Consider the following 17,669-nt stretch of genomic DNA (forward strand, 5'->3'; position numbering starts at 1 on the left):
GGGCTGGGGGGGGACAGTGAGGGCTCCAGCTGGGGGTGCGGGCTCTGGGGATAAGGAGTTTGGGGTGCAGAAGGGTGCTTCAGGCTGGGACCGAGGGGTTCAGAGGGAAGGAGGGGGATCAGGGCTGAGGCAGGGGGTTGGGGCATGGGGAGAGGCTCTGGGGTGCAGGCTCCAGGCAGCGCTTACCTCAAGTGGCTCCTGGAAGCAGCAGCATGTCCCCCCTCTGGCTCCTACGTGGAGGCGCGGCCAGGCAGCACTGTGCGCTGCCCTGTCCGCAGGCACCGCCCCCACAGCTCCCATTGGCCATGGTTCCCAATAGGTGCTTGGGGTGGGGGCAGCGTGCAGAGTGGAGCCCTCTGGCTTTTCCTATGAGTAGGAGCTGGAGGGGGGACATGTCGCTGCTTCCAGGAGTTGCGTGGAGCGGCCCCCGACCCTGCTCCCCAGTTGGAGCACTGGAACACCGAAGTGGGGAAAGCCCCAGACTCTGATCCCCAGCGGGAGCTTGAGGGCCAGATTAAAATGGCTGGCAGGCCGGATCCGGCCCCCGAGCTGTAGTTTGCCCACCCCTGATCTAGGAACAAATAATATAGGCCATACTTACAGAATGGGAGAATCTATCTTGGAAAGCAGTGACTCTGAAAAAGATTTGGGGGGGAGGGTAATGGTGGATAATCAGCTGAACATGAGCTACCAGTGTGATGTGGCCGAAAGGGCTAATGCAATCCTTAAATGCACAAACATGGGAATCTTGAGCAGAGGTAGAGAGGTTATTTTACCTCTGTATTTGGCACTGGTGCAACTGCTGCTGGAATCCTGTGTCTAGTTCTGATCTCCACAATTCAAAAAGGATGGTGATAAATTAGAGAGCGTTTAGAGAAGAACCACAAGAATGATTAAAGGATTGAAAAATGTGTCTTATAGTGATGGACTCAAAGAGCTCAATCTATCTAGTTTAACAATGAGAATGTTAACAGATGACTTGATTACAGTCTTGAGTACCTTCACTGGGAACCAATATTTAATAATGGTCTCTTCAATCTGTAGAGAAATGTATAACGCAATCCAATGGCTGGAAGTTGAAGCTACGCAAATTCCGATGGCAAATAAGGTGTAACTTTTTAATGGTTAGAGTAATTAATCATTGGAAGAATTTACCAAGGATTGAGGTAGATTCTCCATCACTGACAATTTTTCAATCAAGACTGGCTGTTTTTCTAAAAGATCTGCTCTAGGAATTATTTTGGGGAAGTTCTATGGCCTGTGTTATACAACAAGGAGTCTGGTGACACATTAAAGACTAACATATATCTGTTAGTTATCTGTTAGTCTTTAAGGTGCTACCAGACTCCTTGTTGTTTTTGTAGATACAGACTAACATGGCTACCCCCTGATACTGTGTTATACAGGAAGTCAGACTAGATGATCACAATGGTCCCTTCTGGCCTTGGAATCTGTGAATCCTTGAGGGGAAAGCGTTTGTAGGCCCATGGAGAGGACAGGGGGCAGAGCTTCCCAACTGTGTGGGTGACCCAAGGACCATAGAGAAATTCCACAGGAAGCCTCTCTCTGCTGCTCCTCCTGGCACTTGGTATGTTATGGAGCCATGGGGCAGTATGTTAAATTTTCCCAGTTTTCAGAACTGCTGAGCTCACAAATCCCATTGACATCAAGAGGAGCTGCAGGTGCTGTGCACCTTTGAAAATCAGGCCATTTATAATTCAGATGCCTAAATATGGATTTAGAAAGCTAACTTTAAGCGCTCAAGTTTGAGAATGTTGACCATGGTGTCTTTGGCACCTATCTGCACCTGTGCCCTACCCCAGCCTAACTAGAAGTTGATACTTGAAATAATATAAATAACTGTGGGAAATTCCCTGCATTTTCTGGGGACTGTTATAGAGAGCTGGTATTTCCTAGTTCCAGTCTCCTTCAGCCAGCCATTCTTCTGGAAAGCCATAGAGGTCCAATTACCCTGTGTTCACAAGGAGGAGCCTTCTGAAGACAAATGGGGGACAATGCCTCCTTGTTTCAAGTTCCTTTGTAGTTACTAAGGGTGGGATCCACAAAGGTACTTATGACCCAAAGTCCTGTTTTTAGGTGCCACTGCAATCCATAGAACTCCTGCTCAGCTGCCACCTTACCCTGTAAGCTCCTAAACTGATTTGGCACCTACGTTTTTGCAGTAAGTTTCCTAGATGCCTCTGTTCCTGTCTCTGAGCATGTGCACTGCAGCCTCACTCTAGGCACCCGGGGCACCTATCTCCCACCTAAGCCCCAGAGTGATCCACATACTAGGGGAAAGAGAGGCATTTAGCCACCTAAATCACATGTGGGCCTTGATCTGGTAGGTGGGCTCAGAGGTCACCTAACTCCACATAAAACAGTCCAGCAGGAGGACCACCTCCCTTATAACCTTTAGTCCAGTGGTTATGTTACTCACTTGGGATATGAGAGACTCCCTCCTCCCCCCCAATTCAAGTCCTCGTCTGCCTGAGGAGAAGGAATTTGAACAGGGATCTGCCCCATCTCAGGTGACTGCCCTCGCCACTGGAGTATGGAACATTTTTATGGGGGGAGGGGTCTCCTTCAATCTCTTCCATTGAAGTTGAATTAAAAAAAATTGAATAAATATTAATTGGGCCAGAGAGTTACAATGAATCTATAGCCCTTTGGTTAGCGAACCCACCTAAGAGGTGGGTAGTCCCTCTTCACATCCCTTCTCCTCAGGCAGAGATGGGACTTGCGCAGGGGGTCTCTCACATCCCAGATGAGCACCCTACCCTCTGAGCTAAAGTTTAAGAGAGGACGTCCTCGCCGCAGCTGCTTTATGTGAAACTATGCAGCTTGTGGGCACATCTACCAGATCAGGCACTGTTACCCACACAAAATTATCTGTTACCCACACTCTAGGGCACCCATCTTTACCCTTTCGTGGGCTCAAGGCGTAACCCTGTTAACTTAGGCACCCCCGCCCTTGCCAAGTTCCTAAGGGTTCGGGTGTAAGGCACCCAACTTTATTCTAAATTTGTTTCCTGAACACTCTAGGACATCCCACTTCTACCTAATACCTGGGGCTCAAGGTGTAACTCGGTTGATTTAGGCACCCCCACCCTTTCCCAGTCCTAGGGCTCTGGTGGAAAGGCATCTACCCATACCCAGTTCCTAGGGCTCAGGGCGTAATCTTCTGTGGGTTTATGGGGTCCTTTACCAGTGAAGGAGCCTTACAAAGTAATATCCTTAACCTCTATTTATTAACAATCACCAAAACAAAATGCAAACGCTAAGCATACAATGCTCACCAGTCCCAGTAAGGCAGATGAACTTTTCTTGATGGCCAGTCAGGATCAGGTCATCTGGGGACTTCAGCTTCTGCATGGTGTGATTGGCAGGGTGTGAGGTCTAGCAGGTCTGATCTTGGGGCTGTCTCCTGGAATTGGTTCCAAAGAACTTCCTTTTGGACCCCCATTTATACAGTGAGTCTTGCTTAGCTGAACCTTAACCAATTATTTTACTAAAATATTACTAAACAAATTTCTAATCAATCCTAACATATTGTAAAACAATTCTTTAACCAATCACACTCCACCACCATAGTTGATTTACACCTAGCAAAATTAGTTATGCAACAGACAGAAACAATTAAAGAACTGGACCGAGATCATACAGATAAACAATAGGGAAGTGGGGACCATAAAGACAAAACAATAAAGAAGTAGAGATTTCGCAACCACAACTGTTGATAAGTGATTTCTTGCCAGACAGAATGTTATCAAACAAAGTTTTCTTTAACCATTTTAAGATCTGTTTCTTTATCTGGTGATGGTGGCTACTATTAGGACAGGATCACCTTCTTAACAGCCTGGTATTACATTGTTTTAATGGAATTTAGGTGGAATTTAAGGATGTGACTTTTTGCTTCTTGGCTCATGGCTGCTGCTCTCCTAATATGGCTGCAGAAAAAGGCCTCAGACCCTACAGCGCTACACATGACTTAGGTGAAAGAGCATCTATTTGACCCCGACTCATGGATTGCTAGCAGAGCGAGGTGCCTCCTTGCTGTCTGGACTTACATGCCTATCTTTGTGAGAGGGGCAGGGTGTATCAGATACTCGTCTTGTCAGCATCTCCCTCTGGCTAGTTTAGGCAGCTCTCCACCTAGCATGCTGGTTTAGTGGATTGCATTCTAAGGCCTGGTCTACACTACAGGGTTAGGTCGAATTTAGCTGTGTTAGGTCGATTTAAAAATGAATGTGACCACACAACCAACCCCGTTCTGTCGACCTAAAGGGCTCTTAAAATCAACTTCTGTACTCCTCCCCGGTGAGGGGAGTAGCGCTAAAATTGACTTTGCTGGGTTGAATTTGGGGTAGTGCGGACGCAAATTGATGGTATTGGCCTCCAGGAACTATCCCAGAGTGCTCCATTGTGACCGCTCTGGACAGCACTTTGAACTCCGATGCACTAGCCAGGTACACAGGAAAAGCCCCGGGAACTTTTGAATTTCATTTCCTGTTTGGTCAGCATGGCAAACTCAGCAGCACTCAGCAGCACAGGTGACCATGCAGTCCCCCCCAGAATCAAAAAGCGTAGAATGTTTCTACGCTCCCCCTATCATCCCCATCCCTGAAGTTATTGCAGATTGGAAGGCGAAAAAAACTGCACTTGCGATGACATGTTTTCTGAGCTCATGCAGTCCTCCCGCACTGATAGGGCACACTTAATGCATGGAGGCATTCAGTGGCAAAGGCCAGGAAAGAATTAAGTGAGCACGAAGAGTGGAGGCAGGACGCGATGCTGAGGCTAATGGGGGAGCAAACAGACATGATGAAGTGTCTGTTGGGAGAGCAAACGGACATGATGAAGCATCTGTAGGAGCTGCAGGAAAGCCAACAAGAGCACCCCCGTCCATCCACTGTATAACCGCCTCCCCTCCTCCCCATGTTCCATAGCCTCCTCACCCAGACGCCCAAGAACGCGGTGGGGAGGAAGGGGAGAGAGGCTCCGGGCACCCAGCCACTCCACTCCAGAGGATGGCCCAAGCAACAGAAGGCTGTCATTCAAACAGTTTGATTTTTAGTGTGTCTACAATAAGTAATGTGGCCTTGTCCTTCCCTCCTCCTTCACCCCACTCAGGCTACCTTATCTCATTTTTTTTAAAATTAATAAAGAAAGAATGCATGGTTTCAAAACAATAGTTACTTTATTTCAAAGGGCTGAGGGTGGTTGGCTTACAGGGAATTAAAATCAACAAAGGGGGCAGGTTTGCATCAAGGAGAAACACACACAACTGTCACACCAAAGCCTGGCCAGTCATGAAACTGGTTTTCAAAGCCTCTCTGATGTGCAGTGCGCCTTGCTGTGCTCTTCTAATCGCCCTGGTGTCTGGCTGCTCAAAATCAGATGCCACGCGATTTGCCTCACCCTTCCACCCCACCATAAACGTCTCCCCATACATTCACAAATATTATGGAGCACACAGCAAGCAGCAATAACAATGGGAATGCTGGTTGCGCTGAGGTCTGACCAACAGCACCAGCGAGCTTTTAAACACCCAAAGGCACATTCTACCACCATTCTGCACTTGCTCAGCCTATAGTTGAACTTCTCCTTACTACTGTCCAGGCTTCATGAACGGATCCCCCGAGCTCGTTTCTGGAGAGCAGGAGAGCAGAGTTGCAGGGGAAGTGATGGAGCCATACACCATGCCCTGGAGGTTGCTAGGAGCTGGGCAGGGAAGACGTTCCCAAGACCCCTGGCCAAGCTATATGTCCGCCAGCAGCACTCAGGAGGACCAGAACCGATCCCCTGAGCTCGTCGCTGGGGAGCAGGACAGCAGAGTTGCAGCGGAAACAGTGGATGACGACAGTTAGCAGTCCTACTGCACCGTCTGCTGCAAAGGCAAGGAGCTGCTGCTGTGTAGCTGTGTAGCAATGCCAGCTGCTTCAGGTGCTTCTGTGTCGAGTGCTTGGAGGTCCAGGTAGGGCAAGGTACCTTGGCCAAGGCAAAAGAGCAAGAGCCCTGGAGCTGTTACATGTGTCAACCACAGAAGTGCTATGGGGTGTTACAGTGCCGACTGGACTGGAATGTACAGCTGCAAAACTTCTTTACCAGCGACAAAGGACAGGAATATGATGCGCCTAAAATCTAAAAAGGCCCGCAGAGTCACTACCCTTGATAACAGAACGTGAATGATTGCATTGGCTACTTGGATCACAGCAGCCCCCACAGTAGACTTGCCCACAACAGCAGCGGTGACGGTGAGCTGAGCGGGCTCCATGCTTGCTGTGGTATGGCGTCTGCACGCAGGGCCGGCTCCAGGCACCAGCGAAGGAAGCAGGTGCTTGGGGCGGCCAATGGAAAGGGGCGGCACATCCGGGTCTTTAGCGGCAATTCGGCAGTGGGTCCCTCAGTCCCTCTCGGAGCGAAGGACCCGCCGCCAAATTGCCACCGAAGAATTAAGCGGTGCGGCTGAGCTACTACCAAAGTGCCACCGATCAGGGCTTTATCTTTTTTTTTTTTCCCCGCCGCTTGGGGCGGCAAAAAAGCTGGAGCCAGCCCTGTCTGCACGGGTAACCCAGGAAAAAAGGCGTGAAACGGAGGGAGGGGCGACTGACGACATGTACCCAAAACTACCTGCAACAATGTTTTTGCCCCATCAGGCATTGGGAGCTTAACCCAGAATTCCAATGGGCGGCGGAGACTGCGGGAACTGTGGGATAGCTACCCTGTGCACTGCTCTATAAGTTGATGCTAGCCATGGTAGTGAGGATGCACGCCGACGACTTAATGCACTTAGTGTGGACATACGCAATCGACTGTATAAAATCGATTTCTAAAAATCGACTTCTATAAAATCGACCTAATTTCGTAGTGTAGACATACCCTGAGATGCCTGACTCAGGCTTCATGGATCACAGGGTGATTTTCTAGGTGCTTAAAAGTCAAGCATCGCAATGCTCCACATCCCATTGCCTAAGTCCCATTGTGGAGCTGGGCCTATAAGCCTATTAGGGCCTGATCCTGTGAAGTACTCAAAGGATTGGGCATTTAAGAATGGTCAGTCAATCAGATTAACAGATTAAAGGCCAGATCCAAAGCACATTGAAATCAGTGCATGTATTATAGTGAATCTCATGCTTTAAGAACTGATCTTAGATTGTTCCAGTTTATCTGCTTGGCTGTTCTAATTAGAGGCTACATGGAGGCACAGAGGTGTGTGTGTGAGATATGTTTGGGGAGAGCAAACTAAAAGTCATTGTTAGTTTTTGATATTTCATATTAGTGCTTTCTAACAAACTACACAGTATCTGAAGATAGAACTATTTGCAGCACAATGTGGCTCATTTGCAGTTCATCTAGTTATAGAACTACTCAGCTTTGCTTCTCTGTCCTATTGCCTGAACCAAAACTGTTCATGAGAATCCCTATAATACAATAGAGTACCTTCAGGGCACCATATAAATTTATGTAAGTGTATCTCTTTGTGCCTCCTTTGGGTGTCAGAACCTCTCGGCTTTGCTAACCATAAAAAGTACTCCCTTAGCACGCCTCTATACATACAGAGTATGACTACAGATTTATTTGTTTTTAAAAGAAAAAAAGATTTAAAACCACCTGTTCTCCAAAATTTAGCACACCTGTGTCATGAGTCATCAAAAATAAAATACATATTGAGATTATAGGTATATTATAAAACTTTTCCAGCAAGCAATGAACATTGAAGGCTGGGATTTGAAGTATGAACCCCAGCCAAACGTCTTTTGATTCAATTGAGAAAACAGTAGAGTACAAAAGAGAATAGAGTAAGAAAGCTGTGGAATTTAAATCCAGATTTGGATTTAGAATGTTCCAAAATTGGGGTGGGGGGGTGGCACAGAGCTCTGTGATTTTGGGGGGTGGGGGTGAAGTGGGAGGTCCTTCACCTGTTATAAAAATAGGGACAATTTGCAAAATTTGGATCTGGAGTTGGATTTTGAGTATCTGCAAAGTTCAGAGATGTTCAGCTTCAGGGTTCTAGTTTTACAAATAACTATAGTGTACTTTTATTGAGGGAAGACTCATGAGTTTTGGAATATCACATGTATAATTCCAGACTCAATTTTCCCAGCTAAGATTGATTTTTGTAGATAATGTGTATCTTTAAAGAGATCTTGTAAGGGATACCCATTGCACAGAACCATCTGCTGAAGGAGGAAAGGCTGTCTGTAATATTTACTATCCACAAGGCTGACTTTTGTACTGTAGTTATATTTGGACAAGGGAAACCTAGGGGGCTGCTAGCATTACCTTCTTCATTAAAGTTGAGTATGAGAACGGGAAAGCTATCACTAAGAACCTTTCTCCCTCTTTGAATGAAGAGGGATCCAGGGAACATGGTTATATCTTTCTGTATGGAAATGTCTGAAGAACTCCCTGTTTTAGCTGACTACATTTCTATCCCGGACATCCTACAAAAAACAGACTTTGGGCTGGACTCTGGTCTCACAGCAGTTTGACCCCACAGTAACTTCAATAGACTTATGCCAACATAACTAGGAGCAGAATGAGGCCATTCATGTTTATACAAAATGTTTAACCACAGTGGGCTTGATTCTGGGTGACACATGTAAAGCAAGCACTGCAGCTGCAGTTCTATGGGTAATTGTGGCACCTTAGAGACAAACAGATTTATTTGGGCATAAGCTTTCGTGGGCTAGAGCCCACTGCATCAGCTTATGCCCAAATAAATTTGTTAGTCTCTAAGGTGCCACACAAGGACTCCTCATTGTTTTTGCTGATACAAACTGACACGGCTACCACTCTGAAATCTCTCATGCAATTAAGTATCAGGGGGTAGCCGTGTTCGTCTGTATCCACAAAAACAACAAGGAGTCCGGTGGCACCTTAAAGACTAACAGGTTTATTTGGGCATAAGCTTTCGTGGGTAAAAAGCCCCCACTTCTTCAGATGCAATTGACACTCAGATACACCTTCCTAATGCTTCATGAGTTGGTTTTTACACCAGAAATGCACAAGTGCTGACAGATAATGGTAAGAAAGAGCCAAAGGTGTGGGCCTTACAGCCATGGCCCTTTTTTCACTTATTCACCCCCGTAGCAACAGCAGCAGCTCTCCAAAGGTATTTTAATCTGCTGCTCCTGTCATGACTGCTAGGGGAACATGAAGAGCATCACAAAGGTAAGAAGGATTTCATGGGCTCAATGTGAAAATAGTTGCTGTCATTTCCTAAGGCAAAGGTTGAATAAATTTGGAGATGAAAACATGCCAATCTGGAAAGCTCTTCCTTCCATGCCCCAGGCACAGGCTGCACTGGTGCAATACTCCTATGTTAGCCTGCAAAGCGACCCTTCCCACTCCCGACAAGCACTGGCCCTACTCAGCTGCTTTGTTTTTTAATCTCTCCAATCTCCTGGATGAACAAATCCTGAGTGACCTCTCCAAGCAAATGCGTGGGGTGTGGGTGATCATCCATAGAGGAAAAGACAGACAGATTGCCATTTCCACGCTCTGTATGCTAGCCATACAGTTGAATAAAAAAGGCAATACAGGAACAGCAGCATGAATGGGACATCTCACCAAGGGTCAGCAGCAAAAGGGCATTGTTTCATGCTTCTACTGAGTGTTGTCAGTAAACACCGGTTTTACACTTGTGATTACAGCAGACTTCTGGCTCCTCTGGTTTTCCAGCAGCCGCTTACACCACCTCTACTCAGATATCTACCTAGAGAACAAGAGCATTGTGAAATTCTGCTAGTGTTGTCCCCTTCTGGCTCAGCTACACCCATTTTTGGAGTTGACAGCACACAGCTCCTCTTCAGCCCACCTTCTGTGCTCCCGAGTCACCACCTTGGGACAGAGCCCTCACTCCCAGCCTACTTCCCTAGAATCCTTACAGGCTCCACTTCAGTTCAGAGCCTTCCCCAGGAGCCGAGCTTGCTCCCTGTGCTTCCTCAGAACACATCCCCTGCAGCACAGTTACTGCTCTCCTGCAGCTCTTTCCCTCAGGCAAGTTTCCACTGTGCCTTTTGTCTCTCCTCTGTTTTCAGATAGCTCCCACCTGCCCCTTCATGACTTGCTCAGGCTCTGCCCCTCCAGGCCTTTGAGTCACCTGATCGCCTTTCCTCTAGAGCTCAGGTGCTCTCTTTCAAGCCCAACTAGGAGTCAGCTGATGAGTCACAAGGGCATGGGCTTCTTCTCACTTAGAGGGCTAGTGCCACCCTGTGACAGGGAGGATCAGGTCAGCAGTCTTCCAAGCACTGTATACACATTAACCAATTGAGTCACAAAAACTCCTCTACACAGATGGGACACAGAGTCAGATAAATTACACAACTTGGCCAAAGACACAGGCTCTTTGTGGAACGAGTCTATAGACCAGAAAAAATAAAATTAAAACTCAAGAGTTCCTGGCTCCCTGGCCAGTTTTTACAACATAAGATCATGCCTTTCTTTAATCATCTTTTGTTAGGGACCCCATCAAGAGCTTTAAAAAAAATCCACAAAAGTTATCTTAACTAGGCTATACACCTGGAGCTGACTTAACTTTGTGGAAAGTGCTTGAATATTTGCCAACTTTCAGTTAGAAACAACCTATGTTTCATACAGACTTTATATGATCACACAGGAGTGGATCCACAAAAGTATCACCTCCTGTTTTTAGACACTACTGGATCCACAAACCCCCCTCTCAGCTGCTGCCAAACTCTGTGGATGTCTAAACTCACTCGACATCCAAGTTTTTGCAATAAAAGTTCCCGAGGCACCTATGTTTTTGCCTTTGGGCATGCGCACTGCTGCCTCCTTGTAAGTTTGGGGATGCCTATCTCCTGCTTAAGCCCCAGAGCAATTCATGAATTGGGGGGAAATAGGCAGTTCTCAGCCTAACTTGCACATGGGGCCCTATCTGGTAGGCAAGATCAGAGGCTGCATAACTCCATGCAAAAAAGGGCAAGGGGAATGGGAAAAAGAGTTCCTTTAGTCCAGTGGTTTGGGCACCTACTTGCGATATGGGATACAAATCCACCCTCTGCCTTCTCAGGAGAAGGGATTTAAACAGGAATCTGCCATGTTACAAGTGAGGGTCCAAACCACTGGCCTATAGAGTGAATCTCATTTTTTCTGGCCCCATTCATATTTTATTATTCAATTATTGAATTAAAGTGTAACAACTTCAATAAGAGAGACTTAGGGAGCCCCACAGGAGAATATTCCATAGATCAGTGGCTAGAGCATTCACCTAAAAGATGGGAGATCGCTGTTTAAATCCTTTTCCTCATCAGACAGAGAGGAAAACTTAAACTTGGTGTTTCCTGCATCCCAGGTGAATACTCTAACCACTGGCCTAAAGATTATAAGGGAGGGCCTTCTTCCTCCTCCCCTATTTTGTGTAGAGTTAGGTGGTTTCTGAGCACATCTATTAGCATGGATTGCTAGTAGAGATAGGCATCTTTCTGAAGCCCAAATTTAGGTGCCTAGCTCTGTGAGAAGGGCGGGGCTTATGACACATCATTGTAGTTGGCATCCCCCATCAGTAGGCTTGGAAGGATTAGGTTTTTGTTGGTGAATGTCGATTTCACTGTACACACAAGATAAGGAAAAAATATTTCCATCGATATAATCGACATTTACAGAGAAGCAAAGTAAGAAAAATGCTTCTATTCTATTAGAGTTGGATTTAAGGATATTTACTTTTCATATTTTGACGTGATGTTGGCAATTTGTGTTTTAAGGTTATAAAGCTTTTAACATTTTGAATCTTAATGTCTGTCATTAAATAATTACTGTCTGACCTCCTCGATTATGTGCTATTATAATGTGTTACTTGCAGAATAGTGTGCAATCATGTAATTAAAGACTTCTGTTCTATTTTGTTTAGGTTCTTATACTATGTCCTCCATCATGGTATCTGAGCACCGTTGTATCTTAATGCAAAGGGGCAGAGTTAAGGTTATGCACGCAGCTTTAACTTTAGGCATTCCTGACTTTTAAGTGATTAAATGTGCAACTTGAATATTCTATTAATAGAGGATTTTTCCTATTGAATCGCCTAGGCTTTTTTAAAAGACGGAAATGGGGAAAAAAAGAAAACATTAAAAAACAGCACTTTCCAGGACTTCAAAGCTCTGTGGGTTACTAAAGAATTTCAATAAGATATGTAAATTCCATCATCTGGAACTACTATATATGGCTAGATACAATCAGTATGCCTTAGTACGTCTGCAAGAGAGAGCTCCTCTCCCACACACCATAGGAGCTCCACAGATGGCATTTGATGTATTAGCTGGATATCTTTTGACCAGGGTTTCAACTTTTTAAAGAATATTTCCTTAGCCCTGATTAACTTGCAGACTTTTTGCTTTTTGTTTTTCATGCGTAAGTACACCAATCATCTGCTCCTCCGAGATGGTGCTCTGAAATAGCTGGAAGCCGATTCCACGGAACTTACGTTCTTTATTTAGCCCTTCAGACTGCTAATTCCCTCAGAGTTTTAAAGTTTGCACTTTAAAAGTTTTTCTTCATCTATTCGCATACCAAACCTACTTACACTGTGAGCATTCTTCCCCAGTGGAGCATCCGTACTCAACTTCTGTACTTAGGCACTGATTCAGTAAAGCACTTAAGCATACTCTTAAATCTCATTGTCTTCAATGGGATTTAAGCATGTGCGTTAATCCTGAAGACTAAATTCTGTGTATTATTATTACATCAGATTAAGTCAAGGGTCACCTCCTCTCCTCTAGGAGTTAAAACTTGCCAGTTGAAAAATTAGTCATTTATTGCATTATTATTATTATAACAAGTATTTTCTTGGGCACACTTTACATGGTATAAATTGAGACCAATTAACATTACTTAGGTATAACCAGCAAACACAGTCCATCCCCCCAGCAGCACAATGACTTAAAGGACAGAGATAGGGAAAAACCTAGCCTGTAGGCTAAATGCCAGGGATTCCAGAGCTCACAGCTAGTGGAAAGTCTGGACAAAGATGTATCGATTAACTGGTTCTCTAAACTATACTAGGACATATTAGCCAACAAGCTAAAATGGGGTAGCTAAAATCATGTTAGTAGTTGTTAGTATTGTCACATCAGATTTTGAAGATTCTATAGTTTCTTAACCTACTACCTGTCCTACTGTTATTTGATACTGGGGTTTGCAGTATACTCCTATACTTAGATCTGCAAATCTGGCACAGGGATTCCTAGGTAAATAAATTCCATCACCTTGGTCTTTTGATAGTTTCTGTGTTCTTAATGTTTGATTTAATTCCTCCATTTCTGTGACCTAACTAAAATGATGCCAGACCCATTGGTTTTGGTTTGCATAGCTTTGAGTTTGCTGAGTTGTGTTTTGAGGGAATCTAAAAACTCAGGTTAAACTGTGCAAACCCTTAACAAGTTTTGCTGAAATTGACACAACTTGCTGTGACACTTAAGCCCACAAATCAGTCATGGGCCTAGCCAGGCCTGCTACCCTCTTCCGACTTCATTGGGGTGGGAATTGCCAGCTGGCTCACAGGTACTTCCTAATAATAATAATAATGATAATTCTTGGCACTTCTACTGGTGAGGCCTGAGCTGGAGCACTGTGTCCAGCTCTGGGTGCTATGCTTTAGGAAAGATATGGCGAAATAGGAGAGAGCAGAGAGGTGCTGGGGCTCAAGCAATTTTTTTACTATCATAACTGACATGGCAAGCCCAGAGGTGCCAGGATTATGAACTGCCAAGCCTAGGGGTGCCACTGGGGCTCAGCCCTGGCACAAATCGAGTCCTGGGAGAGAGTCCAGAGGAGAGCAATATAAATAACACAAAGTTTAGAAAAACCTGACCTATGAGGAAAGGTTAAAAAAAATTAAGGCATGTTTAGACTTGAAAAAAGAAGACTGAGTGGAGGACCTGATAACAATCTTCAAATGTGTTAAGGGCTGTTATAAAGAGGATGGTGATCAGTTGTTCTCCATGTCCATTGAAGGTAGGACAAGAAGTAATGCACTTAATCTGCAGCTAGGGAGATTTAGGTTAGATATTAGAAAAATCTTTCTAACTCTAAGGGCAGATAGGCTCTGGAATTGCCTTCTAAGGGAGGTTCTGGAATCTCCATCATTGAAAGTTTTTAGGAACATGTTAGACAAACTTGTCAGGGATGGTCTAGGTTTACTTTATCTCATCTCAGAACAGGAGGCTGGACTAGATGACCTCTTGTGGTCCCTCCCACCTCTACACTTCTATTAGTCCATGGCACCTTCTATTCAAAGAGCTCAAAATGCTCTGCCAGCATTAATGAATTAAGCATCACACTATCTCCGAGAGACAGATATTACCTGCTATCGGCATTATCCCTATTTTACAGGTGACATGAGTCAGAACTAACTAAAAGTTGAGTAAAAGACATCAGAGGGTAGCCATAAGGATTTACCATGTGATATAAGAAAGGCAGTACACCTAGTTTATTTTTGATTACTTTATTCAACATCACTTGGTATCCTCTGCTATTCTCTACTTTGGGGTCTTAGGATCATGACAATTAAAACCAAACAAGGCCTGTTAGATAGTGAAGCGCATCCCCTCACAAGAGAGTCTGCAATGGGGATGGATCTGTTACTAAGCTGACATTGCACTTCGTTATGGATAGGTCTCGCCTGTGGAGTTAAAAATGCAGCATGTAGCTGCAGAAGTGTTACTTCTATCCCAGTTCCTTCAGTATTATGATTTCACCAACTGTGACATCTCCTAGGCATAAAGGAAAGTTTGTGAAAGCGTTGTGAGGACTCATGCAGCAAAAGGCTTAATAAGGTATCAAGACAACAGCATTAGAAGCCTTGGGGTCAACTGTCCTTTCACTGATGCTTTACTTTCATGAGAGACTATAGATAGCTGTACACTGATGTTTTTGGCATCCTTTTCAATAAAAAGATGAAAGCAAAAGGCAGGTGCTTTGAAAATATTTCAAATGACTGATGCATGATTACTGTCGCTTTAAGGGCTTGATCCTCCAAAGTGCTAAATGCCCTCACCTCCCACTGATATCAGTGAGAATTAAAGACTCTCAACATCTCCAGTCAGCAGCTTGCAGGATCAAGCCAAAAATGAGAGACTCTTCCATATTGTGAGATGACATTCCAGTAGGCCAGATTTGATCATTCATCTATTTACCTTTCTGATTCCTTGCATTGTTTTCATTGCCCTTTTCCCTAGTGATCACAGACACTTGTGTTTAAATAGGCACTCTCTCTCACCTAGCTTTGCCTTCTGCTCGACCATATGAAGTGACAATGCTCAGTTGTTTCCTTGGCTATATAGGTGTCACATGCACAGGGTTACAAAAGTCACTCTAGGATGGAGCAGAAGGAGAAGCTGGCCTGGGAATGAAAATCTTGCAAGCCTGTTATCTGCAATAATAGCAAGGGAAATATCAAGGGTGCAAGAAACAGTTCTTGTATCAATTAGAGATTAGTCAGAATCAGAACCTCTGATCCTAACCCTTTCAATTTTTAGGAGGTGAGATGTTCATATTTGAACCCACAGATCTGAACCTTCTCTTCTGAGTTGGATGCAGAATCTCACAAGAAAAGCTAATGGTGGAAGATGTCATAAAATGGTGGAAACCATACAATATCTGTTGACTTTGCACAATTTTTGCCTTTTGGGGCCAAAATTTCATGAAGATTAGGCACCATCAAATCCAAAGCCCTGATTTGGCCTCAGACTGGAACCCCAGCCCTAGCCTTACTCTGAATAACACTCTCTCCATCCATCCCTAGCATTAATTTTTTAAGGTGGGCCATTTTAGCCCTCAGCTGGTGTAAATGAATCACACCGTTCTGAATTATGCCATGTGATGATCTGGCTCATTGTTGTTTGGCTCTCTTAGAAAGTTCCACTTGGACAGAATTCTTATTTTTTGAAAGAGGAAATAGAATGACTATGTCACAAATCGTTTACAATAGGTGTTTCAATTGTCCACATTGTGAGGAATGGCTGGAGAGTCTGTCAACTGGTTCCTTTGTATTTTAGTCCTCTCTCTTTCTCCCTAGCATGTTTAGCATTGCTGCTTAAAGAAACAGAATAAAAATCTACTATAATCTTCCAGTGGAATCTACTGTACTGCTACTGTACAGCTTTATAATGGAATCTACAATATGATCATAATTCAGTCTTGTTGTGTCCTAAATTTTACGGCACAAAGATTGCTTGGAGGAATAACCCCTTTTGTTTGGCACATTGAAGCCCAGATTGCTATGACTGCAGCTCATGTTTTGTTCATGTATATACATATGTATATATTTTCACTCTCCGCTGTTTTCATTTCTCTTTGAGCAGTGAGGCTTGTGTGTTTGCTTGTTTTAAATTTCTGCAGCAAGGGACTGTAGGAGTCTCTTTTTCTGTTTGTTCCCCCAACTCTTCTTGCAGTTTAACAAGTCAAATACAAAACACGGGGGGAATAAACTTCCACACGATGGTACTGTGCCTGATATCGCATCATTGATTGGATATACTGCATTGGAACATCACATAAAAGAGCCTGTAACCAAAAAAAAAAAAAAAACCCCAACCCTCAGTTGCCTGAAGCTTTGAGCTTTCAAATTAGGCTAAGAGGTTCCCCTGATAACCAGCAGTGTTGAAGCTTTCAGTATTATTTAGCTGCCCAGATATCAGTAACGCTTTTCACTTAGAAAGGCCTGGAGAGCTCTAACACCAATAAGGTAACCCACCTCAACACTTTATGATCAAACAGTATATCTAAAAATCTTCAGTTTACCAAACGTAAGTGGGAGCAAATGCTGCTCTCCATACCTCAACACTATCTCAGTCTGTGCAGCCTATTTTGCATCAAAAGATCCATTTGAAAGTAGAGATCCCTTAGAGCTAAATATTCTAAACTGACAGAAGAATTTCTAGTGGCACACCAGCCTTGAGCCATATTTTTATGAGGACATCACTTTCTATTTCTAAGCTTCAGCATGCACTCACGCTTTCTCATTGCTAGGAGCCATGCCACATCAAGTTGCCTCCTTCCCAGCTTTTATGTTTTTTTTTTAATGGCGTCCAGTTTTCTGCCTAAGTTATGGCTATCTTTTTGCTAAATCGCTAGACACCTAAGTAACCACAATGGAGGTGTCACAAGGAACAACAACAACAACAACAACAAAAGGATTGTGGGACTCAGATTACCATTAAAATATAACTCAGGACAAATCTGATTACTTTTGGAAACAGAGATTTAGGAAATATTAAAAAATTAACAGACAATATATAGTTCTAAACTGTAGGCTATAAGGTAAAGGTAGTCAAGGCACAACTTTTTCTCCGCAGAATTTACAATTCATAGGCCTGATCCTGCAACACTCCCCTACTCGTATGAGTAATCTTTACTCGGTCTCACTGACTTCAATGGGACCACAGGCATGAGCAAAGGTTTGCAGGATTGACCCTTACATTATAAACTCCTTGGGGCAGGGACCAGGACTCCTTGTGCATCGTGCGCCCCACTGAGCACACTACCGGTGCTTACCTAAACAATAATTGTTTTGGTATATGGCTAGAATATGATATGCTGTACTGTCACATTCAACAGAATTCCTTGATTTCATTACAAGAGGAAATATTGCTCTTACAGTAATGAAGCTAGTTTTTCTAATGAAAAGGAACAAGGGTTTTAGCAGGTCC

Source organism: Chrysemys picta, chromosome 2 (genome assembly GCF_011386835.1).
Source record: "Chrysemys picta bellii isolate R12L10 chromosome 2, ASM1138683v2, whole genome shotgun sequence".
In the NCBI taxonomy this organism is placed as follows: Eukaryota; Metazoa; Chordata; order Testudines; family Emydidae; genus Chrysemys; species Chrysemys picta.